An 18,864-nucleotide genomic window follows, 5' to 3' on the forward strand; every position below is an offset into this window, starting at 1 on the left:
AGTTAAAAACTCCCACATATTTGGCCATATCCCTAATGAATTCTTCTCCAAAGAGAAGGCCTTTGTTGGATAGCTCAGCTAGTTTAGGGTCAATTTTGAGAAGCACGCTCTTTCGTCTTTCATTAGAGAGGGCAGTGTTTGCATTGCCCAGGAGGCATATAGCCCTTTGCGCCCACTGTCGCAGTTCTTTTGGGTCAATGGGGGAATCAGAGACATAAGCTCCTTCAGCCATCTCAAACATTTTGGTCAGGGGGCCTGTAATATCCAGTAATCTGTCCTGGCAGGATTTGAGTCCTCTGTCAAGTCCCCTCCTGGGGTCTTTCCCCGTTTTGGCAATGAATGCCACCACTTTGCTGTCTAGTTCGGGGGTCATGGCTATTTTGTCGGGGAGGGAGGGGCGAGGACATTCGGACCTGAGGCGAGCCCTGACCTCCTTTGGTATCTCTTTGCGGAGCCAAAAGGACAGGTATTCGGCAATATGTTGGGATGGTGTCCACTCTGGGGAGAGTGGATGCTTGATGAGGAGCGGGTCAAACATATGTTCCCCAAAGGGGTCAAGTATCCCCATTTTTGAGCCCGAGGCCCCTGATGCCTCACCAGATAAGTTTCTGATTTCGCCTTCCTCCTGGTCGGAGTCAAACTCTGAAGAGCAAGACAGGTCGATTTCGTCTTCACCTCCATCGTCGCTATCAATGGGGATAGGAAGGCTAGGGCCTGAGAGTTGCCCATCCAGCGTGCCCGAGGCACCAGCATAGTCACCGCCAGAGCGTGAATCAGAGAGCAAAGGCTTTGCGCTTCTGGGTTTTTTAGCCATTTGGGGTGGATTAGAAGTGGACTGCCTTTTTCTTTGGCTTGTTGAGGCCTCGGTAGGATCCCCTTGGGTCCTCATAGGTGGCCAAGCCGATTTGGCCAGGGTTTCCAATTTTTTGTTAATGGTGTCCTCAAGGGATCCCATTACCTTGTCAAGCGTTTTGTTGATAAGGGTTTCCAATTTGTCCTCCATAGAGGATGAGGAAGGGTCAGAGGACATGTTGATAAGCTGAGATCAGACAGGTAGTAAGCAGTGAAAAACAACTGAAAAAGAAAGAATGTTGGAAACAAAATGGATGTAGTGTAGTTATGGCAACAGGGGTAGTGGAAAGGGTCTTTCCTCTAACAGTCCCAGTAAATGGTTGTTAGTCCTTTGTTAGTTTCGTGTGAATTATGCCCTTTAGTCCTTCTTCTGTGTTAGTAACCCCCTTTTTTTTTTTTTTTTTTTTTTAATTATATGTGCAGGTTGGTGGAAGATGTCAGCTCGAGAGCGCCGAGGATCCGCGAAAAAACGAAGGCGGGCAAGACTGCTAAAGCCAGTAAGTCGGGCAGAGCCTCGTAAGTGCCTCGCGTATATAGCGAGGCTCATTTGCTTGACTTCGTCATTTGCCGGTTTCCATGGTAACACGGCGCGGCCTCGCGTCGGAGCGAGGGCGCCGTGTTATTGCCATGGAGACGCGTGTGAGGCCGGGGGCGGCGTTCAGAATACGCCGGCCCCGGTGCGAGGTCCCAGCGCGTGCAAGTGAAGGGCGCGGGCCGGCGTTTCAAAAGACGCCGGTCCCGCGTGGGAGGCTAAGCGGCTAAGCGGCCTAAGTCTAAAAGAATCGTGGATTCGGGTCCGCAAGGGGGAGAGGAACCGCCCGGCCTTAAGGAGCCGGGGAGGGTCAGAGAAAGAGAGGGAGCGGGCGGGTGGGGAGAAGCACTGTGCGCCGCTCTTGAGAGCAGGAAACAGGAAAGGGATAGAGAGAAGACACACGCAGGGAGGCACAAGGTTGCCAGGTTAGGGAACAGGGTAGCCAACAAGCAAGGTATAAGAAGACATTTAAGATATACAAAATATATAAAATATATAAAATGTGTAAAGTATGCTGCCGATTAAAGGGAGGAGGGGAGTAGGGTGAGAAGAAACACACTCAGTACAGTTTCCCTCGACCCAATCTAATACAAATAGAGAGCACAGACAGGTAAAGTGCGGAGAGCAAATATAAGGTACTTATCTTGTGAGCAGCAGCAACAAAGAAGGAAGTCTACTGTGTGTGCATGGACTATATCCTCTCTATTGGAATGTTCATTCAAGTTCTAGATCTCTCATTGTTGCTGCTGTGAGCTACGCAATAAAGGAGATTTGCATAATATTGGCCTCCGTGTCGTGCCATAAAATTTCCAATACAAAAAACTACTGAAGTATATGTGTCAAACATTTGATGAAAAACATGGTAAGATTTTAGAGTTGGATTTCTGACAAAGTAAGGTAAGAGTATCTTAGAATTTCAACTTATTAAAAAACTATTTACATCTAAGAAAACAGCAGCACAGCTAATGTTCAATTTGATTGAAGTAGGAAAATCAATAGTTTGTTTATTAGCAACACTTCAAAAGTGCACCACTGTTAATGAAGAATTTCTGATGCTGGAGATGAAAGACAGTTTGAAAGTTACAGCTATTCACAAAATAGAACAACAGGCAGTAACAATAGTGCTAAGTGTGAAACTGGATTCATTAGAACAATCTGTATTTATATGTTGAGGAAGGATTAGTAAATGGTTAGATGGGTAAAGTTATTGATTTCAGTAATTTTCAAAATAGGAATGAGTTTGAATACTTGGCCAACATTTTTGATCAGATTGATACAATCAAACAGATTGGTTTATGCGTTGTAAGGTTTTTGCTACTGAAAGGCTTATATGTGAGGTGCCAGCAGTTCTCACTCCCTCTAGTGAGTGCTGTAACTATCAATAAATCACAATGTTTAAGTGTAGATGCAGCTTTTATTAATGTTGGAAGTACTGTATTTAAAGAAGGTGTGTAATCTGTCACATTGTTGTGAGTTAGAACATTGTCCAGTTTGTTTTTGATTGATTTTGATGAAAAAAAAGTTAGTGCTGATACTAGTTGAGTTAAAGAATACAATTGATTAAGAAGTGTATATGCTTCTCACTCAGGACAGTATCCTATTTATGAGAAACAAACAATCTGTCCTAAGGGGAGCTTTGACAGCAATCAATGGATGTTCCTCAAAAGAAGCTAAAACAAGATAAGGGAGAAGGTGTTAAGATGAAAACATTGAAAATAGAGGGTGATATTGTAGATTTTCAGCTGGAAAATAGTAATGGATTTTAACTGCTATGCAAATGTGGTTCACAATGTACTCATCGATTTACCACATTTTGTAAATGTAATTCAACATAAAGGGGACAACAGAATCTGCTCTCATCTATGTACTTTTCTGGAATGTTAATGTAGTGATATGACTGAAGTACATTCTGCTTCAGGCATTCAAGATGTGGTAGACATGCATAGTGGATCTGCCCTATTTTCTTTCAACAAGAGGCTAAGGAATTTATTATGGTGATGCTTGAATGTTTGGAAGAAGAAAAAGTTAATACTGATGAATTATTTTTACTGAGTTACACATAGAAGCATGATTCTGAAGATTGATCATTTGAACTACTACTCAAATCAATCTGGAAAGATTTATCTACTTAACATTACCAGATTGTAAATATGTGTTTATTGCCAGGGTATTGAAAAATGCTTACCAAATGTGACCTGCTCAAAGTGTAGATCAGATTGTATGTCTACCTTGCAGATACAGAGTTGGAAAATACACTATGTTGATGCTATAACAATGCAGAGCTGATGGATCAAAATAGAAACTGAAATCAAAACCATCAAAGTAGGACACATTTTAATTTCTGGAAGATGCAGCCAATCTTAAAAACTATAGACCTATCTCCCAGCTTCCTTTTTTAGAAAAGGTTATGGAGCAACATGTCCTCACAATACTTTCATCTTTCATAGAGGAACACGAACTACTGCAAGGGAGGCAGGCCGGCTTCAGGGCTCATTCAGTACTGAACTAGTGATGCTAGGTGTGCTGAACGAGCTCAGAGTCGGAGCTGAAAACAAAGATGCGAGCACCCTGATTTTGTTAGGTCTGTCAGCGGCGTTCGATACGGTCAACCATGCACAACTCCTGTTTCGGATTGCCAATCTGGGCATTTGTGAGTTGGCCCATCAGTGGATTGAGTCATTTTTGCAAGGGTCCCAAAGGATCCAACTGGGCGATCAAATGTCAAACAGTGGTGATCTCACCTGTAGGGTCCCCCAGGGCTCAGCTCTATCTCCTCTCCTTTTCAACTTGAATCTCCAGCCATTAGTGGCAGCCCTAGCTGCTATGGACCCTTGAGTATTTAATTATGCAGATGACACCCAACTTATTCTGCAGATTAATAATTCTCAGCAAGCGCAGTTTTGCGCGCAGAACATCCTTAGATACACTGTGAATTGGATAAACAGCCAATTCATTAAAAGTCAATCCGGATAAAACAGAGGTCCTTGTAATCTCTTCTAAAGGTAACCCCTGGATTGACCTTGTTTGGCCACAAGAGCTCGGCACTGCCCCTATGCCAGTGTCTCTGGTTAAAAGCCCGGGCATTAAGATCAACGCCAACCTTTCCCTGACCAATCAAGTGTCCTCAGTGGTTGGCTCTTGCCTGAGCATAATGCGACAGCTGCGGAAACTTGCCCCCCCCTGGTCTTCCCTACTACTCTTCAAATGATTGTGTTGGCCACGATCGTGTCCAGGTTGGACTATGGCAATGCGCTTTATATTGGCCTTCCTGAAAAACGAATCAGCAAGCTGCAGGTGCTCATGAACGATGCAGCTAGGCGGATTTTTGGGCTCCCTAGAAGGGCCCATACCAACCCTCTGCTGCTTAAGTTGCATTGACTCCCGTCAAACAGAGAGCCAAGTTCAAGGGCCTTTGCATTGCCCACTAAGCCATCTTTGGCCAGGCTCTGGGTTATATCAAGGAGCACCTGATGAAATATGCACAGGGACGCACACTGCAATCATCCATGGCGGGTTTCTTGGCCCCCTTACGAGCCAAAATGGCATCGAAAGGTGGCAGAGCTTTCTCTGTCTTAATTCCCCAACTCTGGAATGAACTACCGGAGAACCTCCGTAAGGAAACCGCCCTCCACCCTTTCAAGAAGTGTCTTAAGACTTATCTGTTTAGAGAAGCCCTGGCTATAGTCTAATACATTTGTTTGGTGCTCTTCTGTGATGATAGTAGCTACCTGAGCATTCTCTACAAGCGCTAAGAGACCTGTAGGTGATTATGCACTATATAAGCTATAATTAACATAACATAATCATGTAATGTCAGGCATGTCCAGAGCATGTGGAACAACTCCACTCTGAGTTTCCCACACCATGGGCATCCTGGGTCCTCCCTGTCGAAATATTTGTCAATGTGTCCCGGGGTGAGGTACGTCTATGTAGAATAAATAAATTAAATAGTCTAAATCGGGCATTCCTTGATACCTTGGGGTTCCTAGCCAAAACATTTTCCAAGACCTTTTTATTAATAGGGGTGCCCAAGTCTGCTATCTTGCGGTCGCTCAGCACAGTCAGTGGTTGCAGAGCATCTTCACCCATCACATTATAGAGGCATGTGAGCACTTTACGTCAGTCTCCTGCAGTGCCAATATATCTGCAAGTGTTGTAATGATCGGTTTCTGAGGTTCCAGCCCTCCAGTGCCTTTGGACAGCTGCTGTCACCACCTATTTAATAAGAGATTGCCATGGGGAAGGTCCAGCCCCTCTCTACAGTCCTCAAACTGGAGGAGTTCCCCAGCCCTGTAAAGGCCCCCTAGTTGGGTTGCCCTCGCCTGTGTCCAGTATCTGATGCCCTCCCATTGTCCTCCATGTGGTAGTACATGTAGCACTGTCATAGGGAGATATTGTGAATATGGTATTTGACTTAGTGTTTTTAGAGGCATCTCCTCCAGCAGCATCTCAACACCAGTACCTCACCGGCGAAGTCAGGTGAAATCCCACCCACTTTCAGTAGAATTTGTAAAAGCACATCGAGGTCAGGTGTAAATGGTCTAATCTCACATGCCTGGGCCTGTTGACCTGCCACCCACCGGGTGGACCAATGCAGTTGTCCTGTGAAGTAATACGTTTCGAAGTCAGGGATCGCAAGCCCCCCATCCCCTGTTGGGTGCTCCATCATCTTCAGGGCCACTCATTTGTGGCTGTTCTCCAAAAGAAAGGCTGTCATAAGGGAGTTCATCTCAGTATACCATTTTGGTGCATCCATATTGGCAGTGCCATGAAAAAGTACAACAGGCATGAGGGTTCCACCATTTTTAAAAACTCCTTCCTTCCAGCCAATGACAGCGGTAAGCCTTTCCAAAAGCCCATGCTGGTCTTCAAGGATCATATAGCTGTCCCCATATTCCTTTATAATAAGTTAGTCTGAGAATAGTATATTTTCACTTCAAGATACTCCAGACAGCAAGGTTCCCACTGGAAGCTGCCCAGCTGGTTGGTCTCTACCCCCTGTCAGCGGGAAAAGCCTAGACTTCTGCCATTTGATCTTCAGTACCAACATCCCCCAAAATTTGTTCATCGGCTCCATGGCTCCCTCTAGTGCTCCTTCTGCATCTCCGAGAACAACAGTAAGTCATCAGCATTTGTGCCCAGATGCATGAAGCTAAAAACCGCTCGCAAAGGGGCAGATTCTCAGAATCTGCCCCTTAGCGACCAGTATTTTTGCATTTGGGATGCATCATTCAAATGCAAAAATCGCAAATTGAGAATTTGCTAAATTGCGATTACTTGCATTTAAGGAATCTCAAATTGAGAGTCCTTAACTGCAATGCATTAAAGTTTAAAAAATAGCGATTTCACTAATAGGGCTCGCAAATTACCATGAAGTACAACTTCATAGTAATTTGCAAAAACATTGAAAAATGCACTAAAGTGCATTTTTCAAAGATTTTTCAAAGATTCATGTTGCGCACACACATGCCCGAAGGGCATGTGTGTGCGCAACATATGTGCACAGATCAATTTCAGGGGTGCAACAGGGTGTCCTTTGGACACCCCTGCACCCTTGAAATCGCATTCTCATTTTGCGATTCGCTAATTGCGATTCGCAAATTGAAAATTCTTCCCATTCATGGGGAGGTATTCCTTAATTGCGACTCGCAATTTATGAATCGCAATTAAGGAATTTTTAAAGTGATTTCTTCTTGCATACCATTTTGTGATTCCTTATTTTTCGCTAATAAGGATTCGCAAAATGGATGCTTGATGCATCTGGGGGATAATGCTTTATGGTGAGTATGCCCCCCTATATGCATGCCGCAATATCTATTGCCTGTCTGTGCGAGACTGGCTAGCGGCTCCATAGCCAGGGTGAACAGTAGTGGGGAGAGGGGGCACCCCTGTTTTGTACCCCACTCCACCCCATACTGCTCGGAAATTATGTGACCTGTCCAGACTTCTGCCAAGGGATCCATATATAGCACGGGTACTCATAGTACGGCCCACGGGCCGGCAGCGGCCCGGCAAGCCTTCCATGGCAGTCTACAGACCATGAGACATCGTACCCGTGTTTTCAAAGAGTGTCTGCAAACATTCTGCTGCTCCGTTGGGGCCGTGCGATTCATTCCAGCGAGACCAGAGTGGAGCTGCAGGGGCGCTAAGAGGAGATGAAATACAGCAAAGCCCCATTCACATGCAAATGGTCTTTTTAAAGACCTGTGAAGTGCTTGGGTGGGGCTGTGTGTCTGTGCGCGCTGGGGAAGCTGTCTCAGCCTGGTGACACACAGGCAGAGGGAGGTAGAGGAACAGAGACAGAGGGAGGGAGGGAAAGGGAAAGGGAAAGGGAGACCGAGAAATAGAACCAGAGAAGGGAGACAGACAGAGGGAGGAGGGCGACGACAGGGGCGACTCTAGGCTCATGGCGGCCCTGGGCAGGGAGCGTATGTAGGGGGCCCCGGAAGAGGGGGTCCTGGCGGGGTGGAGCACGGAGACCAGTGAAGAGGGGGGGTCAGGGGGTTTGGAAGTAGAACAGAGCCGGAGGCCGCCAAATCCCTGCCAGGGGCCGCCACGCAAATATGTATCCATCCTCAGAGGATTATTATATTAAGGATATATATTGGCATGGTGGCCCCTGGGGTTTGGTGGCCCTGTGCAGGTGCACAGCTTGCACATGCTTAAGGCCGCTCCTGGAGACGGAGTGAGGGAGGCGCAGTGAGGGAGATGGAGTGAGGGAGGGGGTGAGGGAGGGAGTGAGGGAAGGGGAGTGAGGGAAGGGGAGTGAGGGAAGGGGAGTGAGGGAAGGGGAGTGAAGGAAGGGGTGAGGGAAGGGGAGGGAGTGAGGGAAGGGGAGTGAGGAAGGGAGGGAAGGGGAGTGAGGGAGGGAGAGAGGGAAGGGGAGTGTGGGAAGGGGAGTGAGGGAGGGAGGGAAGGGGAGTGAGGGAAGGGGAGTGTGGGAAGGGGAGGGAGGGAGTGTGGGAAGGGGAGTGAGGGAGTGAGGAAGGGGAGGGAGGGGAGGGAGTGAGGGAAGGGAGTGAGGGAAGGGGAGTGAGGGAAGGGATGGGAGAGAGTGAGGGAAGGGGAGCGAGTGAGGGAAGGGGAGTGAGGTAAGGGGCGGGAGGGAGGGAGGGAAGGGGAGTGAGGGAGAGAGGGAAGGGGAGGGAGGGAGAGAGAGAAGGGGAGGGGGAGAGAGGGAGGGAGGGAGTGAGGGAAGGGAGTGAGGGAAGGGGAGTGAAGGAGGGAGAGGGGGAATAGGGGGAAGGAGAGTGAGCGGAGGGGAGAGAGGGAGTGAGGGTAGGGGAGTGAGGGAAGGGGAGGGAGGGAAGGGGAGAGACGGAAGGGGAGGGAGGGAGAGAGGGGAGTGAAGGAGGGAGTAAAGGAAGGGAGTGAGGGAAGGGGAGTGAGGGAAGGGAAGTGAGGGAGGGAGTGAGGGAAGGGGAGTGAGGGAAGGGGAGTGAGGAAGGGAGGGAAGGAGAGTGAGGGAGGGAGAGAGGGAAGGGGAGTGAGGGAGGGAGAGAGGGAAGAGGAGTGTGGGAGGGAAAGGGAGTGAGGGAGAGAGGGAAGGGGAGGGAGGGAGAGAGGGGAGGGAGGGAGAGAGGGGAGGGAGTGAGGGAAGGAGAGTGAGGGAAGGGGAGGGAAGGGGAGAGAGGGAGAGAGGGGAGTGAGGGAGGGAGTGAGGGAAGGGAGTGAGGGAAGGGGAGAGAGGGAAGGGAGGGAGGGAGAGAGGGGAGTGAGGGAGGGAGTGAGGGGAGGGAGTGAGGGAAGGGAGTGAGGGAAGGTGAGTGAGGGAAGGGGAGTGAGGGAGGGAGTGAGGGAAGGGGAGTGAGGAAGGGAGGGAAGGGGAATGAGGGAGGGAGAGTGGGAAGGGGAGTGAAGGAGTAAGGGAAGGGGAGTGAGGGAATGAGGGAAGGGAATGAGGGAAGGGGAGTGAGAGAGTGAGGGAAGGGACAGGAGGGAGTGAGGGAAGGGGAGTGAGTGAGGGAAGGGGAGGGAGGGAAGGGGATGGAGGGAGGGAAGGTGAGTGAGGGAGAGAGGGAAGGGGAGGGAGGGAGAGAGGGGAGGGTGTGAGGGAAGGGAGTGAGGGAGTGAGGGAAGGGGAGTGAGGGAGGGAGAGGGGGAATAGGGAGAAGGAGAGTGAGGAGAGGGGAGTGAGGGAAGGGGAGTGAGGGAAGGGGAGTGAGGGAGTGAGGGAAGGGGAGAGACGGAAAGGGAGGGAGAGAGGGGAGTGAGTGAAGGGAGTGAGGGAGTGAGGGAAGGGGAAGGGGAGTGAGGGAAGGGGAGTGAGGAAGGGAGGGAAGGGGGGTGTGGGAAGTGGAGTGAGGGAGGGAGGGAAGGTGAGGGAGGGAGAGAGGGAAGGGGAGTGTGGTAGGGAGAGAGGGAGGGGGAGGGAGTGAGGGGGAGGGGAGTGAGGGAGGGATGGAGAGTGGGAATAGGGGGAAGGGGAGTGAGGGAAAGGGAAGGGGAGTGAGGGTGAGGGAGGTAAGGAGAGGAGAGGAAAGGAGAGGGAATGGAGAGGGAGGAATAGGGAGAGAGAAGGAAGGAGAGGGAAGGAGAGGGAGGGAGAGGGAAGTGGAGAGGGAGTGAGACAGTCAGAATGAGGGAGAGATAGGGAAAGAGAGGGAGTGAGACAGAGGGAGACCGGGGAGGGAGAGAGGGAGATAGAGGGATGGAGGGAGGGAGGCAGAGAGAGAAAGATAGAGGGAGGGAGACAGAGAGAGAGAGAGAGAGAGAGAGGTGAAAGTTTGTGAGTACCCATGATATATAGCAACTGGACCCAACTCAAGAAGCCCTGTCCCAGCTGCATGAATTCCAAGATCACATTTAGAGACTCCCACTCAAGGCTATTGAAGGCCTTTTCTATATTGATTGCGAAGACTGTCCCCACCCCTCTCATATGGTCCTGTGCCTCCATTATTGACAGGAGGCAATGTCATAAATGGCAAGAACCTTTTTGCTAATATCTTACTAAGTATCTTAAAATCCAGGTTAAGCATGAACAAGGGTCTATATTCCTTACAGTTAAAAGGGGATTTGCCTGGTTTGAGGAGAGGAATGGCCAGTGTGTCCCGTGTGGTGGGGGAAAGGAGGGATCTGCTACTGTTGCCTCAAACATGTCCACCAACCTAGGGGCTAGCTCCTCTATATAAGCGGCGTAAAACTCTACAGGTATTTCATCTGTCCCTGTTGTTTTGCCTCTTGCCAGCCCCCTAATAGCTGCTCTAACTTCTTGCACATCAATAGGAGCCCCCCAGGGCCTCCACACCATCCGCAACTAGGGCAGGGAGCGGGAGTGGCACAAGGAAGTGCTGTAGCATCTCCACCCCCTGTCTGGTCACACTCTTGTACAGGGTAGCAAAGAACCCCAGGAACCTTCTGTTGATTTCATCTTGCCCATATAGCCAGTCTCCATTTTGGTCCTCAACTTTGACTATTGGGGAGCCTCTCTAGGCCTGATTAGCCCCCTCCTTAGCCAGCAAGTGTGTCTCTTGCAATAGAGCAATGTGCACTCTACACCTATTCAAATAGAAGAATATTTTGTAGTGCTTGGACATGGTGTGCATACCTCTAATATTCCATGTAACTTCCTTGTATGTTGTGAGGTCAGCCATTGATGTGTTTCGGAAAAGGCCCGGAGTCTATCCTCCAGACGTGTGCCCTCCACTCAGAGAGGTGTGAGCCCTCCATTGAGCTCCAGTATGTCCCCAGCATATTTCATCTGCAGATCTCTTAACCAATAACCCTATAACACCCCAATGTCTCCACCCCAGGACAAGTGAGCAAACTCCCTCGTCCAAAGTTATGCAAACACTGCAACAGTAGAAACCCTGTATGGTTCTTGCAAGATTCTTATGCAAAGGGTTAGTCAATCCCCTCATCTTCTTGTGTCTCTCACCCACCCAGTGAATTGTATAATTGCTAAGAGTGCTGGTCCTGAGGGCCCCACTCAGCCATTCGATTGCACCTCAGGGTGTACTACCCACGTGGATCCATCCCCCCATAGTCTCTCCATAATACTTGCGATGGAGGACAGGGATCAGATGATCTCTTCTCCAGTTCTGGGTGCTACTATCTGCAATTCTTAGCTAGCTCCCTCCATCGCACTGGAGTTGAGGTCAGAGTCTGAGTCTTTAGCATTGTCTCCAGTGATGTTTTGGCTGTTCCTTAGGCGCTCAGTAAAGTGACTGCTGCTACCTCTTTATCTCATACCGGTTGCATTTCAGCATGGCAGTGGGCCACCAGGAGCCTTTCCCTCCCTCCCCATTGTCAATTGCTCCTCTTCGTATGTTGCTCCCTTGCAATCTGATCAGGATACTGGGGATCCTGTTGATTAATGCAGTCCCACACTTCCTGTGGTGAGAATCGAGCACCAGTTGAAGTCACCACCCTGAGCCTTGCGGGAAACAGGATCGCATATTGCATCTCCATTTCGTTTAACTTTTCTTCGCTGCCAATTAGGACGAGTGTTGTTGTTGGACTTCCCTTGAGAAGTCTGAAAATATCCTGACGGTGCTGTTGTTGGCCACCAGCTGACCTTTCTATCAAGACCGTCGAAGGGGGTGACTCTCAGGCACTTTGTGGACTCGCTCAAGAGCGTAGTACAGAGACAGGCCTTCTTCTGCTAGCTCCTCCTGAATCCATTTCTCCAAGTATTCCACAATACTGCTGCCTTCCACTTTCTCCAGGAGACCAATTATATGCATGTTGTTGCAGCAGGCCCTATTTTCCAAATCTTCTGCCCTTAGTTTGAGTATGCCGACTTGTGCCTCCAACGCTGTCTGCCTGTCCACTGCAGATGTTAGAGCTGCCTGCATCTCTGCTGCCTCAGTTGTGGTTGTGGTGACCTGTACCTCTAGTTGGTCATGGTATGCCCTCTTGAGCTCCATATCTTCCCTAAGGGTGTCTATCTTGATTTCTATGGCCATCCTGGAGGCGGCTATTGCCTGAAGAATGTCCTGTATTGTTGGCCCAGCATCAGGGTTCCGCTGGGATAGGCTTATGAGCTCCGTTGGTTTAGACTCCTCCATGTCCTCTTAAGTCGGGGCTGTGGGTTCAGGTTCTCATTTACAGGTAGTCCTACCTTTGCACCAACAGTAGCTGGGGGCTCCCAGCCCCAGCAGCATGGGCCTGTCGACAAGAGTCAGAACACTTCTCAACGCATAAGGAATGTGAAACTCAACATGGGCGCTAAAGATCAGGATCCAGGATGCAAGTTGTGGGTTCCATTATCAGCTAGGGTTCTGCATGATCGGGAGGAAGAACATGTAGTGTGGGATGCCTATCTGTCCCTGATAGCGAATAAGCCTCTTGTTGTCCAAGGCAGAGGCCCCAGATTGTTTAGGGTCAAATTCTGATCCTCTGGGGGATCTGTCTGTGTCCCCCGCAGCCGGGCCCAAACCCCCAGTGGCAGGAGCAAAGCATCAGAGGGGGCGAGTCTTCTTCGGTTCTCATAGTAGTGCGGTAATATTGATGAGCTCGCTGAGCTACCTAACAAAAGGCACTGTTAGCAAGCAGGTCTTGCTGATCCCGCAGCAAGTGCACTTTCACTAGTGGACGCATCTCAGGGGTGGTTGGCCACCACTGCAACTCCATATCTCCTCCCTGTGGGGCCAATCCCTTCAGTGCCCTGCTCCCCAATCCCAGTAGTTGCCCTCAACAGCGCTATTTCAAGTATCTCTGCCACACCAGTGTAGGTTAGGCATGATGATGCAGCCTACATGAGAGACCCAGAGTCACCGCCGGGCCATGGGCAAATGTAATGTATAGGCCTCAGCTCCACCTGGGGCCCCTCATGGATGCTAGCCTCTCCACCAATTGTCTCCTTCCCAATAAGGTCAGCCCACTGTGTACTATTTCTGGGTCGCCTGGTGGCACCACCAGCCTCTGCTGGGCTGCCACACCTAGGCAAGGAGTTGAGGACAGATATCACAAGGGGGGCCCAGTGCCGACAGCAACCCCTGCATGGGCTATGCCCAGCCTGAGTCATTGGAGGTCTCTCAGGTGCCTGTTGATATGCAGGCAGATTGTGCCCCAGCTGACTCCCTCACTCCCCAACTCATCTCTTTTTCGGCAGTGATCAGGCTTCATGGAAGAGTCACTTGGGGGATCCCAGTCTGCACCTTGTCTCAGCCTCCACTTCTCCGTTGCAGGTAGGGTTGATGTAGGGCCATGCAGCGGGCCGGCTCTCCCCCTCCAGACTGAATCTTATTATTTATGCCCCAGAACATCAGGGGGGCCACCCCTCTGAGTCGTCTCTCGGCCTCACTGGTCCAGTCCACCCTTCGTCCATCGGGGTATCGGGGGCCCCCAGAGTCAGGGGTCCCAGGAAGTAGGCCCACCTCCTCTGGGCACCCACCATGGCTCAGCCATAACCCAAGACCAGCAGCAGGCTTATCGCTCCTCCGAGGCTTCGCAGTCTGGGACCACTGCCATCATGAGGTGCGGCATCACTGCTTCCGCTGATGCCAAATCAAAGTGTTGTTTATCGGCCCAAGTTAGAGACAAGGGGGCACCAGCCAGTTCCCCCATACAGAAGAGGTCCGGAGGGGGTAGTCAGGGCCCCCAAAGTGGGCTCAAATCTGCAGGATGGCACTTGATGGGGATCGGCTCGCCGTAGGCTAGAGAAAGCCACTTATTCCATTGAACGATGGCCATCCCCCCCTCCTAACAAGAACATTTTCTTTGGTATACTTTTGTAAATGGGTATTATGTTGTTGTTTTTTTACCTTGCTTCAAAAAGCATCTAATGAATATTCTTAAAATATGAAATGCACCAAATTTGCATTATCAAAGCACAACAGTGCTGCACAAAGTTATTTAAAATATAAAGTATAAAAAAACTAGAAATGCTGCTTCTTAACCTGCTCATTCACTTGTGCAGCCACAAACTTGTGGCAGTTGACACAGTGAGTAACCATAGTGCCCAATTCACTGTACCTGGCTGGCATTTTGATCTCTAGAGGAGTAGCATGGGCAGATATTGAGGTCTCAGCTGCAGCATCTAGAATTCCAAACTTCCCTCTCAAAAGTCATGCAGAGATATGTAAGCTCGTGGATGGTCCGGATGTGCTTCCACATGCTAGATGTCCAGTGTCTACATAGTTTAGAAGTTCCACAAGACAGCTGTTCTCCACACAGGTTGCATTTAAACAAACCTTCCATAGACTTTTTTCTCCACTGTGTATGCATAAAAAACATACCTCACTTTCCTTTCTTGAAGATGAAGGCACTACCACATCTTCATGTTCAATAACAGCAGGTTCTTCAGATAGTGTTGTAGTACTGACTTCAACCATTGTGAACACATACATTTCTCCCACAAGTGTAACAGCAATAATAACTGATTTAGGGAGTGACACTACCAAAAAATAGGTGTGGTCCAATATTAACCAATCAAATTACAGATTCTTTCTTTCATGTCATGCAGCACTGTGGATCTGGACCTGCAGATTTGTAGGTTTGTACAAATTGTAAAACTAAGTTATTTGTTAAAATATAAATATTCAGCATGAATTCCCAACCTCATAATATGTCTAGCCTTACCATAACTTTACAATGAGTAATTCCTACATAGTTAAAATAGTTTTAGAAATTCGATAAAGCTGCAAATCGGCACGGCGGATTTATTCTGATTCTGTGATCAGAACAAAATCCATAAAGTTTTGCCCATTTATATTTGTGGTACTGTGGAGGCTCTGCGGATCTAAAAAAACATTAAAAAAAGAAAATTATCATTTACTTATCTGTACAACTACTTTAGCATTAGACACCATAAGGAGCATACTTACCTCTTACATCTTAGAAAGGTTACAGGTACGGTATAGTTAGGAAATAAAATGTAAAAACCTTAGAAATTCAATGACAAAAATGAAAGGGTACAAGGACATTATAGTTAAGAAATAAAATATAAAAATCCTTAGAAATTTACTGAACAAAACACGAAAGGTTACAGGAATGTAATACTTAAGATTTTTTTTTTTAAACTTTAAAAATTCACAGAAGAAACCAAAGATTACTGGGACGTTATAGTTAGGAAATTAAATAAAAACAACTTACAAAATCACTGAAAAAAACAAAGGTTACAGGGATGTTTTAGTTAGGCTCACATTTCACTCGCACAAGACCATAGAAATTCAGCAGTTATAGTTACATCAGCTAACTATAACTTACACCCCTCAATGCACTGCTTATGACCTCACATAATACATCACTCATGACATGGTCAGTAACATCACTCATGACATCACTCATGATATCTCAAATGACATCAATGATTACATCACTTATGACATCTCAAATGACATCACTGATGACATCATCAAGTGAGTGTGAGAATTTTAAAGAGTGGATGGGTGTTAAAAATATACTAACCTACCACAACATTTAAAATAGTGTAGTAGGTGCACTTCTACTGAGTGACACTGCTTCTAATATATATTATGTGATTGGGACTGGGACTGTATGTATCCTGGTGTGTCTTGGTGTGTGTGGCTATATTGGTGTATAAGTGGGTGTGTGAGTTGCTGTATGGGTGAGTGAGATGGTGTATGAGTTGAGCTGGGTAAAAATAAACAACTGTTATTCAGCACCAAGATACCCTTGGGTGAAAATGTGCTGTACAAATACACGTTACACATATATATCATTTGTTTGCTACAATCCCACTGGGGGAAACTTCAACTGAAGTGAGGCAGCAATACCCACTGGGGGTTTTATGGAACATGAGTCATCGCAGGCATACGGACTGCAATTACCAGAATGCCAAGCCTGACATGCCCACTGGGGCGGGACTCTGTATTCAATTAAATTAAGGTTCCGTTACACATTGCTTCCTCAGTTATTTCTTTCAAGACAGTGATCAAGAGCTATGGCTCAAAACCTGTATGGCTGTATGATTGAAGGAGGAGAGAGGTCACGCTGTGGCTGCCACTGCCGGAGGTGTATGTGCGGTAACCGCCGCCAGGAGTGACATCTTCTAGGGACACCCTTGGTTGTTGGTTGTTAAGAGGCTGGTGTGGCCGTGAAGATGTCCCGCTGCTCGAGACAGCGGATCCATGTGCTCGCTACCGCATGCACTTTCTGGAGTAAAGGGGGCCTCACCTGTGGATTCTATTGGTGTGCAGGCAGCGATTTCCTGTGCACTTCCACCCACTGGGGGTGATTAATGTTTTAGCTACATTCCCACTGGGGGAAACTTCAACTGAACTGAGGAAGCAATACACACTGGGGGTTTTATGGAACTTGAGTTGTACAGGCATACGGACTGCAATTACAAGAATGCCAAGCCTGACAAGCCCACTAGGGCGGGGCTCTGTATTCAATTAAATTAAGGTTCCGATACACATTGCTACCTCAGTTATTTCTACGGCTTGAAACGTGTATGGCAGTATGATTGAAGGAGGAGAGAGGTCACGCTGTGGCTGCCACTGCCAGAGCGGTTTGTGCAGTAAGCCCCCCAGGTGTGACATCTTTTAGGGACACCCTTGTTTTTTTGTTGCTATGCGGCTTATGTGGCCCGAAGATGTCCCGCCGCTCGAGACAGCGGATCTGTGTGCTCGCAACTGCATGCACTTTCCGGAGTGGAGGGGGCCTCACCGGCGGATTCTATTGGTGTGCAGGCAGTGATTTCATTTGCACTTCCACCCACTGGGGGTGATTAATTTTTTTGCTACAATCCCACTGGAGGAAACTTCAACTGAACTGAGGCAGCAATACCCACTGGGGGTTTTATGGAACTTGAGTTGTCGCAGGCATATGGACTGCAATTACCAGAATGCCAAGCCTGACCATCCCACTAGGACGGGGCTCTGTATTCAATTAAATTAAGGTTCCGATACACATTGCTGCCTCAGTTATTTCTTTCAAGCCAGTGATCAAGAGCTACGGCTCCAAACGTATATGGCAGTATGATTGAAGGAGGTGAGAGGTCACGCTTGGCTGCCACTGCCATAGGTGTTTGTGAGGTAATCCCCCCAGGTGTGACATCTTTTAGGGGCAACCTTGGTTTTTGTGTTTATGTGGCTTATGTGGCCCCGAAGATGTCCCGCCGCTCGAGACAGCGGATCTGTGTGCTCGCAACTGCATGCACTTTCTGAAGTGGAGGGGGCCTCACCTGCGGATTCTATTGGTGTGCAGGCAGTGATTTTATTTGCACTTCTACCCACTGGGGGTGAATAATTCTTTTGCTACAATCCCACTGGGGGAAACTTCAACTGAACTGAGGCAGCAATACCCACTGGGGGTTTTATGGAACTTGAGTCGTCGCAGACATATGGACTGCAATTATCAGAAGGCCAAGCCTGACACTCCCACTGGGGCGAGACTCTGTATTTAATTAAACTAAGGTTCCGATACACATTGCTGCCCAAGTTATTTCTTTCAAAGACAAAATCCTAACTTAAGACGACATCCTAACTTTACTACTACTAAATGCCTTCTGTGAATACCAAACGTAGTACGTTTAGGATTTTGACTCAGGTTAGTTCTGTGAATCGGCTCCATCATCTTTATAGCCATGGGCATTTGGCATTTTCTACAGTGAGTAACCATCTCAGATAAATTGTCGCAGATAGCTGGAACAGTTATAAAAGCCAGTTACAATCATTCTCCTAAGACTACTACAAATAATGTTTGTTGTCCTGCTGCATCTTCCTTCTCCGGAATCATGTGATGGTACCTACATTTATGGATAGTTTTGATCTGCTTTCACATGGAATTTGTCTCCATGGAATATTTCTGCACAGTGTGTCTTGATAATTGCTTGCTGCAGACATTACACTGGATAAACTTGGCACTAACCTTTTCTCACATTAAGGAGTACTAAATTGTTTCCAAACTTTACTCCTTTTTTGCAGGTGGCATCTCTTACTCTACATCCAGTACAGTATCAGGTTGTCCTTGCAGGTTTAAATACATGTTGGTATCTATCTGAAGTACTTGTGCACAAAAGCGTAATAGTAAATAGTTATGTTATGTTATGGATATTTGTTTATTGTTTTTTAAATTGTATAATACCATCTCAGATGACTTATTGCAGTTAGCTAGCATTGTTATTTGTTGATCATTTAAAGATTCCCCAAGACTACTAAAGATGTGCTTTTCCTCCACTTGCCTTCTCCCGCATCAAGCAATTGTATGGCCTTTTCGTGGATGGTTTTAACTTGCTTTCACATGGAACATGCCCCATAAGAATACTTTATACTAGTCTCTCTTGATAATTGCTTGCCCCAGATGTTACACTGCACTAACTTAGCAAATACACAACTCTAGATTTAAGTTCTCCTGGTGTCTTGAATTTGATAATTTTAATGTTACAGTGTGCTTATCTCATAAAGTCATGTAAGTCAACTCATGGATATTCTGCAGGACTGAGTGTTAGAACCCAAGATGGTTTTCCTATATTTTGTCACCTACACTTGAGCTCCATGTCGATGAAACGAGTACTCATTCGTGCCAATTTGGTATACCATCATATTTATCAAATTTGGAGATGTAAAGTA

The sequence above is a fragment of the Lissotriton helveticus genome, chromosome 2_1 (genome assembly GCF_964261635.1).
Source record: "Lissotriton helveticus chromosome 2_1, aLisHel1.1, whole genome shotgun sequence".
NCBI classification, from domain to species: domain Eukaryota; kingdom Metazoa; phylum Chordata; class Amphibia; order Caudata; family Salamandridae; genus Lissotriton; species Lissotriton helveticus.